The 8,233-nt window shown below is 37.2% G+C and overlaps 1 long non-coding RNA gene across 1 annotated transcript; it reads left to right on the top strand.

Annotated features, from left to right (window-relative positions):
• Positions 1-222: 222 nt before the first annotated feature.
• LOC147838609 (uncharacterized) lies at positions 223-4,654 on the top strand. The gene is made up of 2 exons (XR_015522288.1): positions 223-2,494; positions 2,619-4,654. It is a non-coding gene; the product is annotated as an uncharacterized LOC147838609 (long non-coding RNA).
• The last annotated feature ends 3,579 nt before the right edge of the window (positions 4,655-8,233 follow it).

Here is an 8,233-nt window from a genome sequence, read left to right as displayed (position 1 = left end):
GGTCGCTTGTCGCTTTGCTGCTGTTAGTCGCTCATAGTGTGAATGAGGCTTAACTACTGTATTTTAGCATAGCTATAATGTTAAAAATTGTGCTATAAGTTGTGTTAGCCACATTTTAATGATACTAAGCTAGCTCATAAAAGCTAAACAATACTAGCATTGACTTAAAATACTAGAAATTCTATAAATAATGCTACAACCGTTAAGAATGTGCTAATTTGTGCAAAGAGCATTAAATCATGACACAATATTGTGAAATAAAATTAACTTTTTTCTTTTTTTTTTTTTACTTTTTAATGTAAAATAAGTTTCATTAAATAGCATTTATACCAAAGCATAAAGAAATTGTATGCTAGCATCTAGAGCCATAACTATATGCTTCAATAACAAACATTAGCATTGTACCTTACAACATGCTAAATCATGATAGTAAAACATTATTCATTAATTTTCTTTTCGGCTTAGTCCCTTTATTATTTTGGGGTCGCCACAGCGGAATGAACTTCCAACTTTTCTAGCATATGTTTTACACAGCAGAGGCCCTTCCAGCTGCAACCCATCACTGGGAAATATTCATACACGCTCATTCCCACACATACACTACGGACAATTTAGCCAACCTAATTCACCTGAAACACTTATCTTTGGACTCTTGGGGGAACCAAAAAAAAATGTTAGCGATAGGATAAAACATGCCAACAACATATTTTAATCATTAAAATTGCTTTAGATTCTGAACTGAAAACATTCAGAATCATTTTAAAACGTTCTTAAGCCATACATTTTCTGACATTTTTATTCTAATATCTAGTTTATGGTTTCATGTAACATAATACAGTAAACTATTAAAAAGAACATGTAAAAAAAAAAAAAAATTTCAATTCAGTTTTCATTTATGTGATGACCTATGTTAAAAAACATTTAAAAAAAAACACAAATTTAAGCTGCAGTCACACTGCACTTTTCATTGCATATACTTCCATTGATACAAAGGCGAATGCTTGAAAACGCAAGCTCGTGCAACAAGTTTCACAGTTCTCTGCATTGCAAAGTTCAAGCTTGGTTAACTCTGACCTGTGAAATCTCATCACATGATTGCATGAGACCAATCGAGGATCAAAGCATGACCTCTCTGGACAGAAATGTAAAAGATGGAGCGATCGCTCGCTTTTTTAACGTCTAATCTGGTTTAATCCCGCCCCTTTTCGCAGCGCTGTACGACAGGAATTTCGCAAGCTCAAACTCTAGTGTGACCACGACAATAGAATTTATAGGTTTTAATGGTAGCTTAGATCCCACGAACTAACAATAAACGTTATACTTCTACATTCAACATGTAGCAATGCATTATTAATATCAAAAGTAAAATAAAATAATCCGTAATATTATTAAATGACCTTAGCTAATAAGAAATAAAAGTGAGTGAAAAAAAAATTCACAAAAAATAATAATAATACATAGTGTTACAAATATAAAGCTAAATTTTTGCTAATGTTAGGTAAACATCTATACACACGCATTCACACACACACACACACACACACACACACACACACACACACACACACACACACACTACAAATAGTTTTGTTTACCCAATTCCCCTATAGCGCATGTGTTTGGAAACCGGAGCACCCAGAGGAAACCCACACCAAAATGAGCAAACTCCACACAGAAATGCCAACTGGTCCAGCCAGGAGTCAAACCAGCGACCTTCTTGCTGTAAGGTGACAGTGCTAAGCACTGTGCCATCATGCTGTTAAAAAGTCACCAAACTTTAAGATTAAAAAAAATAAAACTTGTTTAAGTTATATGTTCTGGAGTTAAAATGGTGCCTGGGTCATTTTTGAAGCCATACGTAGGGCTGAATATGAAAGCGAAACAGTTGTATTGTGTTATCTGTATTCATCATTTGTTGTCAGTGATGCTACCAGAGCAAATCTGCATCTCACCGGTTGAAGATTCAAATAAAATCTCTGACTTTCTCTTCATGCCCAGAGCAGACGGATAAAAAGGGGTGAACGTACAGGTGTGGATTCGATATGAAATATTATTGTGTTGCCAAAAATGTGTTTTGCAGCAAAGATGAAGCTGATTTTGCACATCAATGCCCCTGCATTATGAGGCAGACACAAATCATATCTGAGCTGTCTGTATTTGACAGGAGAAAGGCCAAAAATGGTTCCATCTATTTGTGTGGTGGCAACAGTGAACATTTCATTTTCCCACAAAAGACACAAATCTTTTTTTCTTGTCCCTTAGCTCTATACGTTGCCATGCATATGAAGCTTTACACTGTTCTTTTAGTTCAGGCAAAAATATTTTTTCAAATCAGGTTACAATGATTCAGGTATCAATATTTTTACAAACAAAAAAGTAGATGGATGGATGGATGGATGGATGGATGGATGGATGGATGGATGGATGGATGGATGGATGGATGGATGGATGGATAGATAGATAGATAGATAGATAGATAGATAGATAGATAGACGTACGGATAGATGGATCGATGCTTTGATGGATGGACGGAGACAGACAGACAGACAGACAGACAGACAGACAGACAGACAGACAGACAGATAGATAGATAGATAGATAGATAGATAGATAGATAGATAGATAGATAGATAGATAGATAGATAGATAGATAGATTTGAAAAGGAAAGCATAAATAAAAGTGAAAAAAGTGAAGTAAAAAATGACATATGCAAACAAAAACTAAACAAAAATAAAGCACAAAAAGCAAAAAATATTCAAAGCAAAAAAAACTCAAAATAAAAAAAAAACACAAATGCTTAATTTAAAAGGAAGAGAAAGTGAAAAATTTTACGTAAAAAAAGGCTTTAAAATTTTAAACAAAAAGAACAATAAAAGAAAAAAATCTGAAGTGTCACAATGACCGGCAATCTAATCCTGGCAGATCACTGGTAAACACACAGATCGCATAAAACCACAAATCTGCCATTATACGGACTACAAGATCCAGCCATGCACTGCACACACACACCCGTTCCCAATCCAGGCTGATTGCTAACTCGCACAGCTGAAACTGCTCGAAGACTGAATAGATGGACTTCAAATGCAGCGCACACACATAAACACACACACACACACACACACACACACCTCTTTGCTGAGTCTTGTTATACTGATTGTGAACATTACGATGCGGTTTTCCTTGCTTTGCCATGAGTTTAACCCTTGCTTTGCTTTGTTTCACATTTTCTGCTGCCTGCCTGGACTGACCATTTGCCTGTTATTTGACTATGACTCTGGATTTCTGAAGCCACTCTCTTCAAAAAACGAAAGTTGCTTTGTCTGTCTGGCAATATTTCGGCTTTTAATCGAATGAAAAATTAATTTAGATGAGCCAATATTCAAAAATTGCAGTAAAGTAACGTGTGGCCACACATCGAATCTGAGGTAGCTTGTAGTCTTTAGACTTTTACATAATTTTCTATTACTTAAAATTTCTTTTAGTTTTTATTTATAGTTTACAAATTATATGAGTGCTAGCTTATTTAGCTATGATCATTCTTCAAAGATCGGTTCATTCTTCAGTAGCCTTTATATTCGTTAATAATGTATTTTATGAACGGATTGTTTATAAGGACCAAGCTATTAATATATGATACATGAGGCTAATTAATACATTAAGACATTGAAGTCAGGTAGGACAACAAATCACATCCATGTAGTGATTTACTGTTGAGTTGTATCGGTGCGTGGTATCGGCCTTTCATGTACGATATGAGTACGAGTATTTTTTATTAAAAGTATTGACCCGATACTGGTACCGGTGCATGTAGACCATTGATTGCCTGACCATTCTTATAACAAACCATTTGGATCAGCACCCCTGCTGTCAGCGTCCACTTCACATGACATAAACAAAGCAAAAACAAAACTCTAATTAACAAAGGGTAAGCAAATCAAAAGACACACAACAACAACAAAGCAACTATTATTGTGATCACACTACAGTTTGAGCTTGCAAAATTCTGTGGTACAGTGCTGTGAGAAGGGGTGGGATTAAACAAGATGATTAGACATTAGTTCATGTTTTATGTTTCTCTACAGAGAGATCATGTTTTTGTCAGCCGGCAGCTAGCTCTCTGCAACTCTCACATGGTCGCCCACTGAAGCTAAGCAGGGCTGTGCCCGGTCAGTACCTGGATGGGAGACCACATGGGAAAGCTAGGTTGCTGCCGGAAGTGGTGTTAAGTGAGGCCAGCAGGGGGCGCCCAACCTGCGGTCTGTGTGGGTCCTAATGCCCCAGTATAGTGATGGGGACGCTATACTGCTCAGTGAGCGCCGTCTTTCGGATGAGACGTTAAACCGAGGTCCCGACTCTCTGTGGTCGTTAAAAATCCCAGGATGTCCTTCGAAAAGAGTAGGGGTTTAACCCTGGCATCCTGGCCAAATCTGCCCACTGGCCTTTGTCTATCATGGTCTCCTAACCATCCCCATATTCCAATTGGCTTCATCGCTGTCTCCTCTCCACCAATCAGCTGGTGTGTGGTGTGCGGTCTGGCGCAAAATGGCTGCCGTCGCGTCATCCAGGTGGATGCTGCACACTGGTGATGGATGAGGTGATCCCCCCATTGTGTAAAGCGCTTTGAGTGCCCAGAAAAGCGCTATATAAATGTAAGGAATTATTATGTTATTATTATGTTTTGATCTTCGATTGACCTCTTGCAGTCACGTAATGCGATTTTGCAGGTCAAAGTTCAACAAGCTTGAACTTTCAAAAGCAACGAAATGCGAAACTTGTTGCACGAGCTTGCATTTCTGATCTGATGAATTCGCGTGAGTATGAATGAAAGTCTATTGGGAGAAAAGTGCAGCGTAGCCGCAGCTCAGCAAGACTAAAAGCAAAATACAATTACATGAGTACAAAAACCAAAGCAAATCAAAGAGAAAAAATCAATTAAAACAAAAATACAACAAAAAATGTGCATGTGCGTGAAAGGAATATATAAAATATTACATAAACCTTTTTGACATGATAAATAAAGGCCAAAGCATCGCCAACTACTGGCCTGACACGTATAATACAGCAATCTGGTCATTTATTTAAGATGAACAGCGTTTGAAAACATCAGTTTTTCTTCTGCTTAGTCCCTTTATTAATCAGAGGTTTCCACAACGAAATGAACCGCCATCTTATCCAGCATTTGTTTTACACAGCGGATGACCTTCTAGGATGATCTTCTCTGCCTCTTTGAGGCCTACTTGCTCTCTTTGTCTCTGCCTCCCTTTGTCTCTCCTACCTCTGGTAACTTTATTTCTTACTTTAAAGCTTTTATATGCTTTATCATTTCATTATTTGCCACTTTAAACAGTTATTTGTAAATAATGCAGTTCTAACCATAGCAAGTTATCGTCTTAAAATCATTTCGTTATCAAGTATTTGCGAATTACTTTTGATTTAACACCAATACAATTGGTACACCAATTGCTTCATATTTCAATACAATACAATCACATAATAACAATGCTCTCCCACATTTTAAGCTCTTAATACTGCCTCTATTTCCGTTTTTTGGTATACGATTGCAGAAGAATGGTTTGACTAGAATGTACAGTTTTTTAACCATCAATACTCATAACTTTTTAGTCACTCGGCAGAGCTACAGTTCGATCAGCTGTGCTTAAAACCCATTCTTACAGGTAAGCCAAATTGATGTATGTGTGTTTCCCAGTACTGGGTTGTGGCTGAAGGGCATCCACTGCGTAAAACATATGCCACTATATAGTTTGTGTTTCTTTTTTTTTTTGACAAATCAAGGACTAAGCTGAAGGAAAATGAATGAATGATAGCACAGTAAACACTAACGTGTGAAAAGATCCGCCCTCAGAGCGCAATAATTAAGATGTTTGTTATCAGCTTGTGATTGCGTCTGGATATATGGAGCGCTTAACTGAAGAAAAGCAGCTTTAGGGGAGCATTCTTTAGCCACCTGCGCCGCCGCTGAATATATTGTCGGAGAACATCTGTGTGCGTCGAAAAAAAAGAAAAAAAAACAGAAATAAAAATAATGAGGGAGATTATCTTTCCATTCAAACCCCTACTTTGCTAAAGAGAGTTCATAATTACACTGTCAGGGCGCAGGCCTTCATGTGCTGTTTATAATTCAGAAATGTTTATAGATGTATATCCAGCACGGCCTGTTTCAGGCCTTAGCGGATTTAAAATCTAGAAATAATGCAGCACAAGAGTGCTTTTAATTGCCTATATGAAAGGGCTTATCACACACTAAAAAGCAGCCATAGCTCATAAGCACACACACAGATATGCATACAAACAAGCATGTATGAATGTAGATCAAACCTGGCAACCCACAGCAACATTAATACCACTAATTAGACAGTGCTTTTCAAAAGGCTGAGAGTAGCGTTTCAGGTCTTGGGGTTTAATTATGATCTTGAAGCATACGTGTGTGTGTGTTTTTGCCAGAGTTGAACTATTCGTCTCAAATGAAGTGGAATATTCTCCCCGAGTGCTATGCATTTACCTATCTGCTTTTGTAGGTCTTCACAGCGGGGCATTCTTCCATTACGCTAATGAGTGAGGAAATGAATCGCTTCGAAACAGCCCTCGCTGCCCCAGGTGAAAGCTAGTCTTCCTGTACGAGCGGAGAAGATCACTGGGCCCCGTGGCGCTGCATCCCGCATTGTTTCCTAAAAAGGGAACATTGGGTCTAATGATTGCGCATTGAAGAACCTTCAGCCGACTCTGTAAAACATGCATTGAAATATTGACCCCACAAATCAGCGTTTCCTGTGACAATTGGAGCATCCTGCTCAGACGATAACCACATTAGTACACTGTAAAAAATAAAGTCTGGTAGTGAACAGTTTCTGTATTTTAAGCGTTTTAACCATTTATTTATTGTTGTGAATTGCATTATGGGATGTTGATCTCTGCTCTGTTGAAAACTCAACTCTACAGTTTAACAAAGTGACTTTTAATGACATTTTAGTAATATTATAATGTATAAAAAATAGAGAAATAAGTGTGTAAAATAACATTAGATGCACTGGCAGTTTATTAAAATGTTTTTGTAACGTAATATGCAACACCATCATAGACAATATAGCGCTTTAAACTATAAAAATGTTAGCGAAAGTCACTTTTTCCAATTTGAGTTGTTAGAAGAAAGATCAAGTTCATATAATGCAGGTCAGAAGCATAAATAAACTGGAAAAAAATCAAAACATGAATCAAAAAGTAAGTAAAAACTGGTAATTTATGGATATTTTTGACAGTGCAAAAGCGCTCATTTTCAGTTTATTTTGACCCAAGAAATGGAGGAAAAGCTAATGAAGGTTTGACAGGAGCACCTGTGTCTGTTTAGCGTTTCATACAGAAAGTTAAAAAAACAAAGTTGAGGAGAAATTGCTAATTCCCTTCAAACCCAGCTGAGCAAATATGTACATTTTCTATCCCATTAAAGGCTTCTTCCTCGTTATGTAGTTAATAACTAAAGATATACGATGTGTTTTTGGCTGTAAGACGTAGTTTGGGCGAAGCTGACAGCGATTCCCCCTATAAAGTCATGCAATGTGAAAGCCCATGTCACCTATTCATCTTGCAATGTAAACAAAGCAGCAACAAAACACTAGGGGTTCGATCTAAGATGATTTGGCAGATCCTGGATCTTTTAATCATGATAATCTCTCGCTAATTTGGTTCTTTAAACAAGTTCGCGAATCAGATTAGAATGTCTGGATGAGCTGATCTGAGATCGCTGCGTGTGTTGTGAAGGACTGATCTATCGATCCTCGAAATCATGATCAGCAATGCAACGATTGGCTGACGGCACAGCAGCGTAATGACATCATCTGATTAATATTCAATTATCCATGTGATCAAAATTACATCAAATTAGCAGTAAACGGTTTGTTAAATATGACACGCAATAACCTTCCACATGTGTTGTGAGCTGCAGGCTTTACACTTTCATGTGTCAAGAGTATTCATCGTGTATTTACATGCAAATCAGTGTATTTAGTTCCACATTTAGAAAATATTTTCTTTATTATAGTAGCCGTTTTTTAATCGGTGTAAAGAATAACTGGTTGTTTACAAAAGCATTTTGATATTGGTAAAGGTGTCTGCAACTTTTGTGAAGCATCAAATCACTGGCATATTAACTATCAAAACATGTTTATGACTGCTGAAATGTATTATTGCTTTAAAAAATAAAGTCACATATTGTGCATT

Source organism: Danio rerio, chromosome 22, assembly GCF_052040795.2.
Source record: "Danio rerio strain M-AB ecotype USA chromosome 22, GRCz13ab, whole genome shotgun sequence".
NCBI lineage: Eukaryota > Metazoa > Chordata > Actinopteri > Cypriniformes > Danionidae > Danio > Danio rerio.
The sequence above is the reverse complement of the archived record's forward strand: the minus strand, read 5'-3'. Positions and strand labels throughout refer to the sequence as shown.